At 44.6% G+C, this 20,993-nt stretch overlaps 1 protein-coding gene across 3 annotated transcripts in view; it reads left to right on the top strand.

Moving 5' to 3' along the window:
- The window catches only part of SLC45A4 (solute carrier family 45 member 4), a 108,989-nt gene that overhangs the window by 21,326 nt on the left and 66,670 nt on the right, over positions 1–20,993 (top strand). Inside the window, exon 1 of one of the 3 annotated variants that reach the window (XM_054058064.1) lies at positions 6,088–6,308. The exons of the other annotated variants lie outside the window; for them this stretch is intronic. The gene's annotated coding sequence lies outside the window, so the exon portion shown is untranslated. Of the gene's footprint in view, positions 1–6,087; positions 6,309–20,993 lie in introns of those variants that run through there. 3 annotated transcript variants of the gene reach the window in all.

The following is a 20,993-nucleotide window of genomic DNA, read 5'->3' on the forward strand; positions in this document are numbered from 1 at the left end:
TTCCTCACAGTTTTATTGTGAAGATAATTATAGACCACTTATAATGAAGAGGCACAATAATTTTGCAGCCATCAATATCACTTTTCAGCTGTGCAAACCAGGAAAATAATGATAGGGAACTCCCATTCTTCAAGGCATGAACTCACGATGAGACCTCACAAGTGGCAGCAGCAGCAAGTGCATCTTATGGCTTGTATTAGCATCTTGCCAAGCTAATTACTATCAGCCTGAGTCTCCACCAGGAGCCATTTATTTTCCATATACGGATGCTGTGGGAAGGTGTAGCTACTGATTTTACTCTGGGTTTCAGCTCAGAAGGAAGGCAAAGAGAACCTACACCTGCCCCACCCTGTTTGCTTAGCACTGTCGACATTTCTCTAGGCTGGCATGAGCCAGCTGGCTCCAGATGGGTAAACCCTGGGCATGAGACAGGGCAAAAGACTGGGTCATGCTCTGTATTTGCAGGTCCTCTCTGAAGCCATTTGGCCCTCATAACTGAAAGTCAATTTTGGCTACCACAGGCACCCTAAATTGACCAGCAAATCTGTCTGTCTGAGTCCCAGTCACAAACTCACACAGAGTCTCCTGCTGTCCATAAGACTTTCTTCGGACTTGTCTGTGTCCAGAATAAACATCTTTGGTTGCCTTGTCACATGCCTACAGTCCTCATACAACAGGCAGAAAACAGAAGCATCCTAAAGCTTTTAGGGGGAAAAAAAAAAGAAAGAAAACCATCAAGGGACATGGGCCATTTCACAGAGCCGTTAAAGTTCTATCTTAATGACAGCACACGTTGGGGGAGCGTGGGAAGAAGGATAAACAGCAGTTTCAAGCCTAGAGCACAGGTTTCCCATCAGATATCATACCCTTTGTGAGAGATACACTGGGGATAAGTTACAGGCCAAACGTGTAAAAGTTGAGACACATTTTTCATGTCCTGTTTACAAGTTGCACGGCTGGGAGACCTGACCTAGGCTTAGATATGCCTCAAGTCTTGCCTCGGGCTTCCCAAAACTACGACCACTCCCAGTTAGGAGACACTTACAAGAGTCAGCTCTGTCAAACGTCATTAAGCATGAAAGCACGTCAGAACAATCCCATGGGCTTTTGTCCACCTAGATGAAAAATTACCTTATTTTTAAAGTCACAGTTTTCAAGGGTTTAGGAGCAACAGCAGCCTCATGAGGTCTAGATGATCTAGGAATTCCTGCATTTCATATAAAGCGATTCACCCTAGATCTGAACACTGGCAAACAGTCAGCTAAATCCATTATCGCATGATAATGCTCAAACATTTCATTAATTCCTAACCAGCTGTCCTCTGCTCCCTTACCCCTTTCATCACACAAACATTTCTTTAACTGTCTGAGAGAGGGGAGAGGGAGGATCAGACACAGCCTCGTAAAATTCCTTCACCCGCTTCGCCTGCAGCAAGTTATTTCTTTTGACACGCATGTAAAATAATAGTGGGGGTGTTGTTTGTTTGGCTTGGCTGGATGGTAAATTTTCATAACAATTTTGTAAGCCAAGTACCTGTGAAACAGAGTAGAGAGAACTCACTGCAGCTCGTTGATGATCCTGCCATCTGGTTAATTAACATATCTCATTAAATAGGGAAGACCCCTTGCTCCAATTTCTATGCCAAGACAGAGGGCAAGGCTTTTAGATCAGGATATCACTCTCCAGTGGGCAGAGGTCCTTCAGTACTGCATGCCAAACAAACCAATGGAAGCAAGGAGAAGTGAGGGATCAGTACCCAAGGGGTTTCTCCAACTACACAGTTCACAAAATGGAAACATGCACAGTGAGAGTCAGAGAGACTCTAAGGTGACTTCTGGATGCTGTCTTTAGGGAAAGCTGTCACTGAAGCACCTCAACTCCACACATTGCCTATTCTCATGTCAACAGTACTCACAAGCACCACCCTGCTAAGGGGGGACTTGCTAAAGGCAGACCCTCACAAACACTGGTAAGGAGAGTGTGACTCCAACCTAGCTGTCAACCACCATTTAGGGGCTTTTGTCTCAGTCCCACAAACATCATTCCCTCTCCTGGGCAAACGTAGCACATGTCTGGACAGCACATCAGTCTCTTGACTGACACTCATTGCTCCCCTGCCAAGACTTGAGGATGTGTTTATTTATTATGGGTTTTATATTTAGAGTTGAGTAAGAACCTCAGAGGGAAAAGGTGGGTCTACTTCTTCGGATTTTTTTTTATCCACCCTCTCACTCTTGTTATGAAAAATTGTATTTTAAAACTGTTTGTTTTATGGAAAATTACCCTTTCTGACTGTCGGCTCAGCTAAAGGCTGACAGTTAGCAACTCTCAAGCAAAAATCACATGAGGAAATACGATGGAGAAATATCTGGACATGCCTGGACATTGCCAGAACAGGTCTAAAATGCCAGGGTGAGGTAAGGACCACACTTCACCACAACGGCAGGCAACAGAAGGATCAAAACCATGAGGTTTTTTAGGTATTTTAAAGGGAAGTGCCAACTTAAATTTTCAAGGGAAGTGCCAACATATTAGGTAGCCCAGGCAGCCACAAATTCATGGATAACTAGAAGCACATTTTAGAAGCTGTAACTACACTCACATCTTGAGATCCCTACTCAGTGAATTCAGTTGTGTTAAGATTTCATACAATTTCCATTAAAGCCTTCTCTCTTACTATGAGCCATTAGACTTTTCTCTTACTATAAATATGGGTATATTTTGTTTCTTCTGTGGAATAAACTTTAATGTTTTATTAAGCTATACTACCTACATTCAGCTGAGATATAATGGACGCTGTTTTACTGTCAAGAGTAGGTGTTACACTGGGCTGCAGTGGATGTGCTAGTTTTATCTCTACCATTTGCCTAATTAAGAGAATTAGTTTCTCTGGTTTTCCTAAAAGCTAGCAATGTCATTACAGTGTTTATAAACACTAGGAGTATGAGAAAAAACATCTTTTTTTTTTAAATAGACTTTGGGAATATTCACCAGAAGACTGTGACTCATGTGTGATTGTGGTCACACACACTTTTCAGTCTTTGGTCTGAATTAGCCTTAAAACAAATACACGTCAATAACAGCATTCTGAAATAAAAGATTAATGTTGCAGGTTTTTTTTCTCTAGGGCTTGCAATCGCAGCATTTTTGTTAGACTCCAGATTCTTCTTGCTTTTTTAGTAGTGTGTAGATATGTTGTTCCATTTTGCCTTCTGTGGTTTTCCTTTTTCTTGTGCCTGGTATGCTTCGTGGTTTATTATTCATGAGCTACAGAGAAAGAAGTTCACAATAAAAAAATAAAATTGGTTTGGAATATATAGTTAACGGCGTGTCAAGAAACAGAAAACAATTATGCAACATAACGTGCATTTTTACATGCCACTCACACGCTACTTTATGCATCCCCAGTTTATGTAAGCAATGAAAATTAAATATTACATTGCCCTGCCCAATGCAGTCACCACAATTAAGGGTAGGAGACAAAAGTAATTGAGAAAAAAAAGAACACATGCCTGTGCTAGAAAAATGCGGTCTCTTATGGCAAATTTGCAGGGGGTGGTTGTAGTATGGCAGGACTATGGCTGTACAGACCAAAGCGTTTTAATTTCCTGGGGGTTGCAGTGCATTGTTTCATAGCATCATAGAATGGTTTGGCTTGGAAGTGACCTTAAAGATCATCCTGTTCCAACCACCTGCCATGGGCAGAAATACTATCCACTGCATCAGGTTGCTCATAGCCTCATCCAACATGGCCTTGAAAACCTCAAGGGATGGGGCTTCCATGACTTCTCTGGGAAACATGGGCCAGTGCCTCACCACTCTCACAGGAAAGAATTTCTTCCCAATATCTCGTCTAAATCTCCCCTCTTTCAGCTTAAAACCATTCCCCCTCATTCTGTCTCTGCACTCCCTGATAAAAAGCCCTCTCCAGCTTTCCTGTTGGCTCCCTTTCTGTACTGGAAGGCTGCTACATTGAGAGATGTCTACCATATCCATGACGGGTACCAGTGGCTCCCTTAGAGAGAGCAAGTGAGGGCTGCCTAGGGTTGCACACCTCTTAAAGTACAGGGTCAGATGGTTGGCAAGCAGGCTGGCAGCAAAGGTGAGGTGGGAAAGTGCAATGGCACCTCACCTTTGACAAAACCTGAGGAAAAGGTGTTATTTTTCCTCCTTATGGAGGAAAATCTAGACAATGTTGGACAATTTCAGGTAGGGAAGAGCATCCACTCCAGTTGTTTAGTTTGGAGCTCTACTTGGCACAACTTTTTATCTGAGGGGAGAGGGGCTCCTGGCCATGTTCGGGCCATTGGACAAGAAGGAATGGCGTCAAGTTGCACCAGAGGAGGTTTAGATTAGACATGGGGAATAATTTCTTCACTGAAAGAGTTATTGGGCATTGGAAGAGGCTGCCCGGAGAGGTGGTTGAGTCCCCATCCCTGGAGGTAATTAAAAGATGGGTAGATGAAGAAGATGGTAGATGAAGCTCAGTGATATGGTTTAGTAGTGGACAGATACAATTGGACTCAATGATCTCAAAGGTCTTTTCCAACAAAATGATTCTATGGTTCTATGTCACCGCAGAGTCCCTCTGGAAAATGTACATTAACTCAGTGGGAACAGATGAGATGGCAGCCCCCAATTACCCTTGGGTCTCTCAACAGGCTCCCTTTCCAGCCAGGAATCCCTTTTAGCCCTGGGAGAGTGCCAGTGGGCTCATCCTTCCCTCCCTGGCAGTAGGAATGGCAGTAACACCCGACCCACCTGCTGCCCTCCCGCCTCCCCTCAGGTGCCAGTGTTGTGCACATACCCCTACCCCTGTGGAGATGTTGGAGTGGGTCCATAGGAGGGCCATGAGGAGAAGGACTTGGGGGTATTGGTTGATGAGAAGCTTGACATGAGCTGGCAATGTATGCTCACAGCCCAGAAGGCCACCCGTATCCTGGGCTGCATCCAAAGAAGTGTGACCAGCATGTCAAGGGAGGTGATTCTCCCCCTCTACTCCTGTCTTATGAGACCCCACCTAGAGTCCTGTGTCCAGTTCTGGAATCCCCAAGAAAAGAAAGATATGGAGCTGTTGGAAAGAGTCCAGAGGAGGGCTACAAAAAGGATCAGAGCACTGGAGCACCTCTGCTATGAGGACAGGCTGAGAGAGTTGAGGTTGTTCAGCTTGGAGGAGAGAAGGCAGAGGGAGACTTTATGGCGACCTTCCAGGACCTGAAGGGGGCTACAGGAAAGCTGGGGAGGGACTTTTTCACAAGGCATGTGGTGATAGGATGAGGGGAAGTGGCTTTAAATTGGAAGGGGAAGATTTAGATTAGACATTAGGAAGAATTTCTTCATGATGAGGGTGGCGAGACACTGTCACAGGTTGCCCAGGGAAGTCATAGAATCATGGAATGGTTTAGGTTGGAAGGGACCTTAAAGATCATCCAGTTCCAATCCCCTGCCATGGGCAGGGACACCTCCCACTAGACCAGGCTGCTCAAGACCCCATCCAACCTGGCCTTGAACACTTCCAGGGATGGGGCATCCACAACTTCCCTGGGCAAGCTGCTCCATTGCCTCACCACCCTCCTTGTGACGAATTCCTTCCTCATATCTAATCTAAGTCTTTCCTCTTCCAATTTTAAAACCATTCCCCCTCATACTGTCACACGGTAGCCCCTTCTCAGCTTTCCTATAGTCCCTTCAGGTACTGTGAGGCTGCTATAAGGTCTCCTTGGCGCCTTCTCTTCTCCAGTTTGAAAAACCCCAACTCTCTCAGCCTGTCCTCATAACAGCGCTGCTCCAGCCCTCCATCCAGTTGTGGCAGTCCCCTCCCTGGAGGTGTTCAAGGCCACGTTGGATGATGCTTTGATCAACCTGATGCGGTGGGAGATATCCCTCCCCTTGACAGAGGGGTTGGAATTGGATGAGCTTTGACCTCCCTCCCCACCCTGTGACTCACTGATGCCCCCATCCCTGGGGGGATGCCCGGTCGCCCCCGTAGCACCCCCCCCCCGTCGCCCTCCCGCGGGTGCCCCCCACAGGGCCACGCCCCCTCGTTGCATATTCATGACCCCCCGCGGGGAGGGGGCGGAAGCGGAAGCGGGACCCGGTTTCCGAGGAGCCCGGTATAAAGCGGCCGGTGGTGCCGGAGCTGCCGTCGCGTTCGAGCCGTCGTGAGTGACTTCGTCCCCCTTCTCCTCATCCTCTTCTTCCTCTTCTCCCTCCCCCCCCCCAAATCCCCGCCGCAGGCTCCAACCGGCACCGCCGCCTCCCCCGCCGCGCGGAGCGGGACCCGGGGGCTGGGGGAGACCCGGGGGCAGGTAAGGGGGGCGAGGGGAAGGGAAGGTGAGGGGCGGCTGGGGAGCTGTGGGGTGAGGGAGAGGAGGGTCTGGTGGAAGGGAGGAAGGGTTTGGGGTAAAGGGCTGGTGAAGGTGAAGGGCAGGCGAAGGTGAGGAAGGGTTTGGGGTCAGGGAATGGAGGGACGGAAGGTGAGGAAGGGTTTGGAGTCGGAATGAAGGGGTTGAAGGTGAGGAAGGGTTTGGGGTGAGGGACTGAAAGGGAGAAAGGTGAAAGACTGAAGGGGAGAAAGGGTTTGGGGTCAGGGACTGACGGGGAGAAAGGGGTTGGGGTGAGGGATTGAAGGTGAGGGACTAAAGGGGAGAAAGAGTCTGGAGTGCAGAGGTGAGGGATGGAAGGTGAGGAGGGTTTTGGGGTGAGGGAGTTGAAAGGGAGGAATGGTTTGTGGTGAAGGGTTTGGAGTCAGGGAGAGGAGGATCTGGTGGAGGGGGGGGAAGGGTTTGTGACAAAGGGTTTGAGGTGAGGGAGAAGAGGACCTGGTGGAGAGGAGGAAGGGTTTGGGGCAAAGGGCTGGTGGAGATGAAAGGGAGGCAAAGGTGAGGAAGGGTTTAGGGTGAGGGAATGGAGAGACTGAAGGTGAGGAAGGGTTAAGAGAATGAAGGGATAAAGATGAAGAAGGCTTTGGAGTCAAGGAATGGAGGGACCGAAGGTGAGGAAAGGTTGGGGTGAGGGATTGAAGATGACAAAGGTGAGGGACTAAAAGTGAGGAAGGGAATGGAGGGACTGAAGTCGGGGAATGGAGGGACTGAAGGTGAGAAAGGGTTTGAGGTGAAGGAGTTGGGAGGAAGGGTTTGAGGCAAAGGTCTGGGGCGAGGGAGGAGAAAATGACAAAGGGTTCCGAGTGAGGAGTGGGGGCTGGTGAAGATGAGAAAGGATCTTAGGTGCGGGAGAGGAGGGACTAAATGTTAAGAAGTGTTTGGGATGGCAGAGGTGTGGGAATGAAGGTGAGAAAGGGTTTGGGGGGAGGGAGATGAGGGTCCTCTGAAAGTGGTGGTGGTTGGGGTGGGATAGGCAAGGGGATATGAGTGAGGGAGGTGAAGGGGCTGGCAAAGGGGAGGCAGGGTTTGAGAGATGAGGGGCTGATGAAGGGTTGGAGGGATGTCAGTGGGGCTGAAAGCAAGGAAGGTCTGAGAATCTTTTGGGTGGAGGAGTTATAGGTCTGCAGAAGGGATGAAGAGTTGAAGTGGGACTGAAGAGTATGTGGGACTGAAGGTGGGAAGGGGTGAGGAGCTATGGTATGAGGGAGATGTGGCCATGCGAATGGGGGAAAGTGATGAGAAATGAGGGAAGTGAGGTGATGAAGACAGGGCTGCAGAGGAGGAAATGGGAAAGGCATGAGCTCTGTGCTGGGCAATGGGTCTGTAGGAGATGTCGGGCTGCAGAGGATGTGAAGGGGTGAGGAGTGGTGGGATGAGTAAGATGGGGTTAGGGAGGCTTGATGGGCATGTTTGGGGTACTGAGTCCTAATGAGGTGAAGATGTGATGAGAAAGGGATGGCTAGGTGTCCCTTTGGAATTATGTTGGGTGGTGACTATGCTTGAAGACTTGGCAATGGGACAGAAGGTGGAAGTGAATGTAGCTTTTCACACTATTAAACTCACTAGTCTGCTGTTTGAGTAATTCCACACTTAATCTGTAACCTGATCTCAGTGCTTTACAATAAACCGGTTGAGCCTCACCTCACTTTGACATGGTGGGAGAGTACTGGGGGAAAATTTTTTTTTGGCCCTTAACTCTCATATCCCATGAAAGTTGCAGTTTTCCTTAAGATCACATTCTCAGTGATTTGCAGCTCTAAGATGCCCTAATTTAGCACCTTTAGCAGGTGCGGAAACTGTTTGACCTTGAAAAATACCCTCCCTTTGGGGCAGTTTTCAGTTGTAGTGATTGGCCTCCAGTATTCTGTATGTAGACAAAAAGGAGGGGAGAAAGACATAGCCAAGGTTCTGACTTGCTGCTCAGTGCAGTGAGTGAATCAGTGTTGCTAGAGCTTGGCTAATGCAGCGAGTTACATATGGGAAAGGCCAGGAGAGCTGTTGCAGGATGTTGAGTGTTGGACAGAGGAGGTGGTTTCTCCCTCAAGAAAGGAGAGATGTTAGAAGTAGACCTACAAGGAGAGGCAGCTCTGTTAGAGCAGAGCATACACTGGTAATAACAATGTTATGGGTATTTTGAGGGGAAACTGCACTGTTACTGTGTGGATCCTGCTGTCTATGAATGGTTTCACTATAATCTGCGTCACATTCCACTGCTTTGATCAGACAGAGCTACTAAAATATTTAATGAAATAGGCTTGGGCAGCCACTGGGGCACCAAGAAAGAAGGAGCTGTTGAATACTTTGTTTCCCACTAGAAGCCAGGGTCTTTCATGACTATCTGGCAGAAGTGGTTGCTGATGCGACTGCACCAACACAGCTTGTGTATGTCTTCTTCCCCCACAGTGGTATTGCAAAAGATAAGGTCTGCCCTGCTTGGTTTGTTTAATGATTGATGAAATGTTCAACAGGCTTAATTTTTCCCTACCAAAATAAGGAAGGGGTCTTGAGATAAGAGATTAAGGTATTTAGTTGACACTCTGGCTATAAATGCTTCCACAAGTCCTTTCTGCTGTAAGCTTGAAAAGCTGTCACTACCTTAAGCTCCTAAAACTGCATCCAGTAGTCTCAGGCATGTGAAAACATCTATGAGTTCCTGTGTCTGTCAAAAGCAGTGGCAGCTGCTGTCTTGGAAGCAAGACCTTCATTCCCATATAAATGGGATTAAATTGGTTATTTAAGGGAGTTCTCATGACAAAATAATTTCAGTGATGTAATGGATGGGATCAGTGAAAAAACTTCTATTTTGGTAAGCTGTTAGTGATGTCAGAGGCCAATTTACATGCGTTGACTTGTGCCTCTGAGCAAGTAAGTGATAGCACTTTTTGCACCCAGTTTTGTGTGACTGTGAGGCATCTTCAGTAAAACCGAAAACTTATGGTTCTGTAGATAACCCTCTTGCATAACGTGTGTTGACTCCTGCAGGAACCTGCTGCGCTCTGGGAGTTTGTCATTGAGAAAGGAATGAGCACTATCTGCTGATGAGATCCTGTTTGGAGGCTGTGAGGGCTGCCTACAAACAAAAGCAGTCCTCTCCCTCAAAGCTGAAATGTCTTAGCAACTCAGTCTGGTTTAATTACTCTTGTGTCATACTACCTTAAACTGACAAGGTGAGGTGTCTTCTGCTGGAGGTGTCCCTCATTAATGGTGAGAAGGTTGCTGGAAGGCTGACAAAGCTGGTGAGCTTGCTGTTCTTTGTGTCCTGGTACCACAAAACTAATGAGGTGCCAGTTTGTTCATGGGGCAACACAAGTGGAATATTTACATGGCTTCCAAGGAAGTGTGGTGTAAGTCTGAAACAATACTCATGTATATGTTTACATGTGATGTAAACTTTTCAAACTGCAGTGAATGTGTAGCCTACTTGAGGAGATTTCTGAAGTGACTGTCTTTTCTGTCACGTTGAAATACAGGCTCTGCAGAGCTTAGAGAAAGCAGTCTGAATTTGGATGCATCTCACAAGGCTGTGACCTTGTAGGTTAATTACCTTTAAACTCCCTCCAGTCCTGGATTCACTGACAGCTAAAAAGTTAGGTCTTGATAAATTAATATTGCTCTGCTTGTTTGCCAGGTCTGGAATTTGTGGACTCTGCCTCTGTCCCTGTATAAACTTGTTTTAAATGGGTCATTTCTAAAAGCTGTGAGAGTACTAACATTAGATGGTACCTGCAGAGTACTGGATGCAGTTTCACTAGAGAATTGTCTAAAAACCTTCTTGAAGTCAACATGTTGCCAGCTGAGTAGCACAGAGAAGATTCTTAAGCTTTGTGAGGCATCTTATAGATGCCTGGGTGGGAAGCTGATGACTGAACTGACCTACAGGCTCCTAGATGATGCCTGCAGTTGTGAATACTGTTGCATGTGAGACTTCTGTTTTTCCAGCAGAAATGGATTTAAGCAATAAACAGTTCCTTTAGACAGCAGGTTTTGATCTTGCCTAGCTTAATCTGTAAACTCTGTACTGCTGTAATTCTTAGTTGAGTGCCAGCAATGTGCGCTTGCAGCCCTGAAGGCCAACGGTGTCCTGGGCCGCGTGAAAAGAAGCACTGCCTGCAGGTCAGAGGAGTGATTTTTTTCCCCCTCTGCTTCTCTCTTGTGAGACCCTCACATAAAGTACTGTGTCCAGTCCTGGAATCCCCCAACATAAGGATATGGAACAGTTGGAACAAGCCCAGAGGAGGGTCACAAAGATGATCAGAGTGCTGAAGTACCGCTGCTATGAAGACAGCCTGAGAGACCTAGGGTTGTTTAGCCTGGAGAAGAGAAGGCTCTGAGGAGACCTTGTAGAAGCCTTCCAGTACCTGAAGAGGGCCTACAAGAAAGCTGGGGAGGGCCTTTTTCCAAGGGCATGTAGTGATAGGAAGAGGGGGAATGGCTTTAAATTGGAGAGGGGAAGATTTAGATTAGATGTTAGGAAGAAATTCTTCACAATGAGGTTGGTGAGGCACTGGCACAGGTTGCCCAGGGAAGTTGTGGATGCCCCCTCCCTGGAAGTGAGGCCTTACTAAATGGTCATTCAAAAGTGTGATTAATTTGGGGAATATTGAAGGAAGTGATTGTCTTAGCTTAATATAGTAGTGCTAAACTGATGTGTTTGAAACAATACTTTTCCTAAGCAGAGCATTATTCCTAGTAACTGCTTTAACAAGTCCAGTTAGCTTTCTAGCAGCGCTGTGTAGTTAAGTTGCCATTCAGAAACTGAAAATGCAAATTATTCTGGCAAATCCAGTTGCCAGAAAGCTGAAACAGGATGCATTGCTGTCAGCATGAGCGACACCATGTGTGTAGTGTGACAGATAGCTGGTGTTTCAGTTCAAGAGTCACCTTCCAGATGGGAGATCCTGGACAGCCTAGAAACCAAGCCTGGAAACAGATGCTGTTAAGCTGTGGAACTCTGTGCTGTCGACTGAAGATGTTACATGCTTTTGGTAAGCTGCTGCTGGTCAGGTTTTTGACTGTTTTTTGGTCAGCAGCTTATCAGTTGCCCACATGTCTTATATCTGGGTTACAGCCCTACTTGGAGTAACCACCCAAAATTTCCACTGGCAAAGGATATGTCCTCCAGCTGGGACTGTGAGGATCTCTTGAGTTCTAGCACTGAATAGTTTTTCCTATTATGAATAAACTGGTTTTTCTGCTCTGCTTTTGTATCACTGTTCATTCCCCTCAGAGTGGAATAAGATACTCTGCATGAAAAAGAGCTGAGTTCATGTTATTAAATCTAGGCCTCCAATAGAGTTGCCAGAGACTGAATTTGCCTCAAGTTAAAAGCTGAACTTTAGGCACCTTGGCAATGGATTTGCAGCATTGCAGTGTCTGAGTCAGAGCGGTTTGTGTACTGTGAACTGCCATCTTAGAGAAGCTGTCACACAGTAGCTTCACTAAAGCCCCTTAGCGCTGGTATCTCTAACAAGTGCTGTAAAGTTGTTTTGACTGCAGCTGGCATGCTGCGTTACATCAACTTGGGAGAAGCAGCCAGGTTTTCTCATTGAACTTGCTCTTGGTGAGTGACTTTGGCAAGCATTGGGATGCAAAGCTTTCATTGGGTAATGATTTGGTTTGGCTTAGGAGCTTCTTCTGACCTTGGTTTGGTTCTTACTAGCATGTATTCTGCTCAGACAGGAATCTTAATGTATAGGTGTTGGGAAGCTGATGTCCACAACCTGGTGAACTACTAAAGCTCTTAAAACCCAGTTAGAGCTAGGGAAGACTTACTTTCTAAATGATAGACTATTAAACTCTAGTCTCTTTAGCTTTAGGACACGTGGCTGGCTTGACGCTATAGGCTTGACTTTTGCAGTGTTACATGAAGACTGACTAATCTTGAGGCCTGAGGTTTTGTGGGAGTGGGCAGAGACCTGTTTCTCTTGCAGAACTCAATTCCTCAGTGAATAGCTGCTACTCATCTAGCAAGGTGTAAAATGGTAGGAGGTAAATGAAATTTAGTGTTGAGGAACAGGCTGAAGATGCTTTTAAAAGCATTACCCCTGAGTTGTTTTGCTAAATGACATACAAGTGGATTTTATCAATGTTCTGAGGAGAGCAGGACTGCTGCTTTTATAGAAGAATGGAGAGAGAACCTGGTTTCCTCATCTTGTTTTAAGTGAGAGCTCTAATGTTTTCGTAGCCGAAATTGAAACCAGTGTTATTCTGACCCTGTGTATTTTCTATCCTTTGCTGGCTGGCCTGGACTACTTCTGCATGCTGTATAGTTAAGGTCTTTTGGAGACTTGAAGACAAGCCATTATCACTCTGTAGTGCCACAATCTAACTGGGGTCTGAACTCAAACAGTTCTTCTGTAAAAGCACAATTGCATGTTGCACTTCTCTTCATTCTGTCCTTGAATATATGATTACTCTTCCTGGACCACATCCAGAAACCAGTGGCTTAACCCAACAAGGGATGACTTCAGAACAGTCAGATTTCTATGCCACTTAATTTCCTATCTGGAATACGATTAATCTGAATGGTGTTTAACCTACAACTTGCTCATCAGTCATGTGGGAGTACAAATAAGAGGAACAGGAATTCACCATTAAAGTGGTGTTGATGCTAGATCTTTCATTCCAGGCTTTAGGGTGTTTGGTTTTTTTTTTGTAGTGAGGGAGAAGGCACAAATGCAGGGTAAAAATACTCCTCCCTTTTTACAAGGGGAATAGCTGAGCCAGTACACTGGCCTGTGCAGTCTGGCTCTGGGTACTCCCAGAGGGGTGATTTGACAGTCTGAACTATTGCTCTTTAGAGATGTGTGGCTGGCCAGCTAACTCCCAAGAGTTCAAAAAATAACCCAAAACAAATGCAAAACTTTAGCACTAACATCTACTGCACATGTCCTGTTTGCTCTCTGAAATGTATCTGGGGGAATCGGCTTGTGATGTAGGCTCGTTCTTGTTCTTTTTCTTGGCTCTTGTTCTGCTTCTAACTTCAGGAAGAGAGAGAAAGGGATTACATTTCTCAGTACAGGAGTTGTAATGTTTGTTTCCAATATCATAGCATTTATGTGGCTCTAGCTGCCATTTGTGTTGTTTGTCACTGCCTAGAGGTCAAAACATTTAGCTCCTGCAGTGGGCTGGAAAGGGGAGTGACTTGACAGTTACCTGTATCCTTCATGTTCCTACAGTTATTGCTTGCCCTACAGTAGAGTTGTTTCTGCTGCTTTGCTTACAAATGGTCTTTCTAATTTGTCATCTTCCACATATGATCTGTTCAAAACTCTCAGTATGCAGCTGCACAGTAGTAGATCTGTCTACTGGAGAAGTGCATGAAACCAGATAGTGTCTTCTTCCAGGCAGTTGCTTTGAGATTGTTTGCATGACAAATCAGGATGCCATTTGTGAATAAGCCTTTTGACCCTATAGTACTAATGGGTTCTGTAATCTTTGTATGCATATGAGCTGGATTGGAGTGCAAGATAAATGTATATCTGCCACGGCCTTTCAGCTATGTAGTAGCTCCCAGTTGAGCTGTATATAAAAGTTTGGTTTCCCATCTAGTGAATACTGTGCTAGCATCTTCCAGAGATGCCTGTTCATTTAGTGGGTTTGATATTAAGTAGCTAGTAATTATTTTACTTATTAGAAACAGTGGAATATACTTGTGGGCTAGTAATAGACTTTGGTGTGATGATTTAAGATAGAGCCTTACTATGTCTCAGGGTGTTCTTAGCCTGTTCATGGCTAGATCTAATTCATGTTTTGTCTATGTAAAACCCAATGTCTCAGATATGTTCAGTAGAAATTTGATTCTGTAATCTTTAAACAGATTTCTCTGCACAAGTCATTTCATGGAAAGCTACACTTTACACAAAAAGCAGTGCTCGGTAACTGCAAACTACTAAACATTTGTGTTTATCAGACTATGAACTTCCAGCTCATTGGAGACCTTATAGCAGCCTTCCAGTACCTGAAGAGGGCCTACAAGAAAGCTGGGGAGGGGCTTCACATAAGGGTAGTGATTGGATGAGAGGGAATGGCTTTAAATTGGAAGAGGAAAGATTTAGATTATACATTAGGAAGGAAAATCTTCACAATGAGGGTGATGAGACACTGGCACAGGTTGCCCAGGGAAGTTGTGGATGCTCCTCCCTGGAAGTGTTCAAGGTCAGATTGGATGGGGCCTTGAGCAGCCTAGTCCTGTGGAAGGTGTCCCTGCCCATGGCAGGGAGTTTGGAACTGGATTGGATTATCTTCAAGGTCTCTTCCAACCCAAATGATTCTGTGATTCATTGCAGCAGCTCAAAGCTGCATGGCATTTCCCTGAGCTGTACTTAGCAGCTTTCTTGTTCTCATTAACTATGCTTTGAAATGAATGTTCTTTCATTTCAGAGATCAGTTCCAGTTCTGTGTTAAGGCTGGTTGATGAATAACTTGTTGTAATGAATGCCTAAATTTACCATTGCTATCATAATAGCTGCACTGTTAACTTCAGTGTCTTTCAGTAGCTTTTGGTCAACAGAGTCATCACTGTCTGGGGAACTCTGTAAGGCATCTGTGTAGGTATTTCCAAGTATTTTACTTGCAGGATCCTTCAATGAGCTTCACAACAAGTTGCCTTGATCATGGATCGCAACCTCATTGTAGTAGTTGTGTACATGATGGGATACTTGAAGTTTTGGGGTCTTTTGCATTGACAAAGCCACAGGCTGGTAAGTGGGCAATCATCAAACATCGCTGCTAGAGGATGCTTTAAGTTGCTAAATAGCAATTACTGTATTAAGACTGAATGTATACACTACAGCTTACAACAGATATTCTTTACGTAGGGAATAAGACCAGTATTACATGCAGGAATTGCTGCATTCCTCGCAATGTTCTTTGTTGCTGTGCTTCTTTTGACGGCTGTCTGGGCTGTGAGCGCATGTTGCTGACTCGGGTTGAGCTTCTCATCAACCAGCACCTCCAAGTGGTTCTCCACAGGGCTGCTCTCAGTTCTGTTAATATCTCCACCAGGCACTATGCTGTCCATCTTGACTCTAAATTAGTGTGATCTGGGTAGAAGTAAAGGAAAGTAAAGGAAAGCAAAGGGAAAGCAAAGCTTGTCCCCAATAGAAGCATTCAGTTCACTAATATTCTATTAACTTGACTTGGAAAATGAGTGGAAGTCAATGACAAATACTAACGGAAAAGGGGTTCCTTATTTTTGTTTCGATGACTGTCCAGCCTCCTTCCACCTGTGTGATGCTACTGGTGGTTAGGTTTCATTTTCTTGCACACTGATGAAGGGATTAAATGAATCCTTTTTAATTGTCTGGGTAATAGTGACATCTTTTCAAATAGCAAGAAGAACACTGGCCAGTTCTTGGTTTGCCTGAAATTTTTAAAACATTGGACTAGACTGAGGCTGTATCTTGGCTCTGTGTGATAAAGCAAGGAAGAGCCTAGAGCTGTCTTTCATTAATTTGGTAGCCTTACAGGACAAACTGTAGCTTTTAAATTGTAGTAACTGCTCTTGGCATCTTGGCCTGTATCGGAAACATTGTGGCCAGGAGGACCAGGGAAATGATTGCCCCCTTGTACTTAGCAAGGTGAAGCAACACCTTGAATACTGTTTTCACTTTTGGGCCCCTTGCTACAAGAAAGACATGGAGGTGCTGGGGTGCATCCAGAGAAGGGCAATGAAGATGGTGAAGGGGCTGGAGAACAAGTCTTATGAGGAGCAGCTGAGGGACCTAGGGTTGTTTAGCCTATAGAATATATAGCCTATAGAGGCTGAGAGGAGACCTTATTGCTGTCTACAGCTCCCTGAAAGGAGGTTGTAACAAGACGCGTGTTGGTCTCTTCTCACAAGTGACAGGATGAGAGGACATGGCCTGAAGTTGCACCAGGGGAGGTTCAGATTAGATCTCAGGACAAATTTCTTCACTGGAAGAGATTGAGTCACCATATTTAAGAGTACGGTATGTGAAGTGCTCAGGGACATGGTTTAGTAGTGGGCAGGTATGGTTGGACTCTATCTTAAAGGTCTTTTCCAACCAAGCAATCCTCCAGTCTGCATTATTCTCACTGCTAGGTAGAAGACTGAAACTGCAGATTGTGCAGGGAAAGCCTGAAAGTCTGGGTAGCTTTTCTCATCAGTTAGGTGCACTGTTTCTCTCCCAGAATATGTGGGGAAGATGTATCCAGTGTGACAGACAGGTATCACTGTTTGTGATCTAGTGGGATTTGGAGTATGACTTCAGTGTATATCTGCCAACACATTTGAAACCAGCTTAATCACAGCAAATGGCAGTCACACCTGCTCCTCAGGGTAGGAAGTGTTTAATAGAAAGCATATGAGAAGACATGTACATGTGTTCAGTTTATTTTCCACCTAGCAAAGAAATTTGGGATCAGGCCACTCAAGATCCTACCCAGATGGCTGGGTATGTTATCCCATGTGTGTTCTAAAGTAAACTGGAGCCTGGTTTGATTGCATTGTTTTCTTCAGTAAGAATTAACATTTCACACTGAACCAGGAAAACTTTGGGCAGTCTGACCTGATAGAAGCTGTCCCTGCCCATGGAAGGAGGCTTGGAACTACATGATCTTTTGGGTCCCTTCCAACTGAACCATTCTATGATTCTATAAATCGCTGTTTTATGCAATATTCTGTAATTTTGGATTTTTAGCTAGTCCTTCTCAGCCTAGATGACAGCTGTAAATGTCTGTCTTTTGGGGCTGTTGTTGCACATGATCTTATAATTGCACATGAAATTATATCTTCACCCCAGTATATTCATAATATCATTGGTAGTATCAGTTTTTCATACACATAGAAAGGAGGTTGCAGCAAGGTAGGTGTCGGTCCCTTCTCTGAAGTAGCAAGCAATGGAACAAGAAGAAATGGCATGAAATTGTGCCAGGGGAGATTTAGGTTGGATATTGGGAATATTTTCTTTACTGAAAGGGCTGTCAAACATCAGAACAGGCTGCCTAGGGAAGTGGAGTAGTCACCATCCCTGGAGGTCTTTAAAAGATGTGTAGATGTGCTTAGGGACATAGTTGAGTGGTGGAGTTGTGGTGTTGAGGGCTGGACTTGATGTTCTTAAGAGTCTTTTCCAACCTGGATGATTCTATGATTTTATATGCATCCTGTTACTCCAGACTCTGTGTATGAGTGGTGAGCAGGGGCATACTAAGTCCTCAAAGGGAGGTGAGCTGAGAAAGTGTTCCTAGACAAAACTCCGGGGCTATCTGCAGTCAATGCAAACTGCAGTATGTATAAGCAGGAAAATCTTAATGGATTACATATGGGTTCTTTTGCTGCAGGATTCATTTTTTCCTAGTAAATCAATAACTTGTTCTCTGCTGATGGTCTACCCCAATGAAATTAACTTAAATTCACTGCAACTTGATTTAAAACCAGAATGCAAGCAAAGTGTAGTAGTGGCTATTTTAATGTGGAACTGCAAATTTGAAATTTAAATATCTTTTGGCTAGAAAGTAAAGGTTTACAACAAAACAGAGGTGACCTTTTGAACTATGGCTGTTTAACTACATGGGGATCTGTACTTCTCCAGGAAAGGTCATGGGTTACAAGACTGCCCATTCATTTTGCAGATATGTTTTTATAGAGGAAATACATTGAACTTAGAAATTTGCTACTGGAAGAACAAAAAAAAACTGTTACAGGATAATAAACACACTTCACTTAAATGAAATAACAGGGATGTGGTGTCCTTGTTTTGTCTATTAAATTTTGACTGCTACACAAAGCAACGTTAAGATATTTCAAGTCTATTTAGGCTCTTGAAACCTAAAACATTTAAGTGTATGTTATGTTTAACTGTTCATTGCTTTAATCAAATCTTATTACTACCAAAAATCTGGCAGGTGATTGTTCAAACAGCAAACATATTACATTATTGCATAAGCTGGTACTGTAACTGGAAAAATAAAATGACTAAGCACAGTGTTCTGAGTAAAGCTGCCAAAAGATACAGCCCAGGAGTAGAAGCTACACTTTTAATGAAAATAAGCTTCAACAACCATGAATTTTTTCACCCTAAGGCTTCTTTTCTTTGACAAGTCACCAAAAAGTAAAATGTCAAATACCTCCCTGTGCTGATCAGTAACTTGCATCAACTTTAAGATCTTTGTTAATAAAGTACTAAATGTATTTTCTTGATGACATGCTATGAGAACCAAATAGTTTTCTTTCCCAGCTTCCTGTCTTCTTGTGAAGGCACAAAACTAGACATGTGGGATGTATAAATGTCTGTGCCTTTGTGGAATCTGGTAGCTAGGCAAGTGTGTGTGTGCTCACAGCTGAGGATGTAAGAATTGAAGCAACCTCAGCTTGTAGAGCCATGAGAAAGCTACAAGGAGTGTGGCAAGGAAAGAGCGAACCTGCTTTTTATCCTTGTTGTGATGAATAATAACGCTTCTGTTCCTGATAGCACATAGAGAATATGCTGGAATCCCAGCTGTAACTCGGGCCAATCATTACCTCTCTGATGGAGAGATCACTTTATGTTGTCCTTTCAACAGCTTTTACACTTGAAACCTACTGTCAACCCTTTAAGTAGAATAAGCTTAAGCTTTTCAGACTTGTCTTCTGGCTCTTTCAGTTTCTATTGTTTCTCTTCCAGCTTTATCTAGTTGGCTCAGTCTGTTTACATGCAGCATGCTTTGCTCACTGAAGTGTTCAGTTGAATGTTGTGCTTGATGAGGAATCATTAGTCATGTGAGGTGATCCTCGCCTCTCCTGTAACATAGGGACAGAATTAAGAATATCTCTTTTCAACAGGATTCTGATTTGGGTTCACCTTCTCTAATCCCCACGTCTTCCTGAAAGATGAGTAATTCCTTCTCTAGTCAACCTGCTAGCAGGAGCAGTGTTTAAATAAATATTTATGTCTTGGTTTTATTTCAGACTCTCCTTTGCAGTCTTTACAGATCTCTGTTCAGTAAGTCTGCTCTTGGTGAATGAGCTGATGGTCCTTCTGGACCAACACTTGAAAGCTGACACCCTCCTTAGAAAAACTGTTGAGTCAGCTGCTCTTCATAGCAGCAGTTGTGGTAGATATTGTAATGTTCTCAAAGTCCATCTGAATGTCCTACCTACTTCTTTAGTGGCTTCATATAAGGTCACCGGACCCTTAATGTAGGGATGCATGGCACCTACTACTGCTTATTAATAAAAGATCTGTGAAGTCCTACATAGCTTAATTTATTTAGACCTTTGTGTGGTTCAGACTAGGTTGTTGGGTTTTTTTTTTTTCCTGTGAAGACTTCCTGAGGGTCTAAATTCAGGCAGTTCCATTTGTCTGGAATTGTTCCATGGGAAGGTGTCCCCGCCCATGATGAGTTGAGGTGTAACTGGATTATCTTTAAGGTCCCTTCCAACTCAAAGCATTCTGTGATTCAAAGAGTGTCTAACTGAAACCAGAGAAGGCCTGTAACAACCAGCCAATGTGTCGAATTGCTTACAACAGACTTTTTAGGAACTCTAGGGAAAATTAATGTCATGACAGCTTAGCCTAGACAACTGCCAGTTGCTCAAAGCCTCACTCACTTGGTATTTGTTTGCATGGCCCTAACAGCCATGTACTTTAAGCAAGTGTAACACTTCTAACACTTCAGGCTAATATGGACATCACTATATCAAGGTAACAGCCTTTTGCCTGTGCTTCATGGACTTTGCCAAGTACATAGTGAAGTTATTTTTTAACATAAAGAATGTTGCTTAATTCCAAACTGTTGTCTATAAACACCTTGCAAACCATGAGGAAAACAGCCCAAAGCAGCAAAATAGTTCAGCGGAAAATATGCTATCCCTTATCAAAGCCACATGTGATAAATGGATTCAGTTAATTCTCTTGAGAATGGAGTCCTGTAAGTGTTAACTATCTTCATGGGAACAGAGTTGGAAGCCAAGCCACTATCTTGTACCAGAATAAGCTGATAAGAGAAAGTATTCAGTTAAAAGTATCATAGTGTAGTAGGGATTGGAAGGGACCTTAAAGATCATCTAGTTCCAACACCCCTGCCATGGGCAGGGACATCCCACTAAATCAGGCTGTCCAAGGCCCCATCCAGCCTGACCTTGAGTGCCTCCAGGGATGAAGCATCCACAACCTCCCTGGGCAACCTGTTCTAGTGTCTCACCACTCTCATAGTAAAGAAGTTCTTCCTAATGTCCAGTTTAAATCTGCCCCCTCCCATTTATACCCATTCCCCCTGGTCCTATCCCCACATGCCTTTACGAATAGCCCCTCTCCAGCTTTGCTCTAGGCCCCCTTCAGGTACTGGAATCATAGAATCACCAGGTTGGAAAGGACCCGCTGGATCATTGAGTTCAACCATTCCTAACTCCCTTAAACCACGTCCCTAAGCACTTCATCAACCTGTTCCTTAAACACCTCCAGGGAAGGTGACTCGACCACCTCCCTGGGCAGCCTGTTCCAGTGCCCGATGACTCTTTCCATGAAGAATTTTTTTCTGATATCCAGACTGAACCTCCCCTGGCGGAGCTTCAGGCCATTCCCCCTTGTCCTGTCCTCAGTCACTTGGGAGAAGAGGCCAGCTATAAGATCTCCTCTAAGGCTTCTCTTCTCCAGGCTGAACAACCCC

This window comes from Cuculus canorus, chromosome 2 (genome assembly GCF_017976375.1).
Source record: "Cuculus canorus isolate bCucCan1 chromosome 2, bCucCan1.pri, whole genome shotgun sequence".
NCBI lineage: Eukaryota > Metazoa > Chordata > Aves > Cuculiformes > Cuculidae > Cuculus > Cuculus canorus.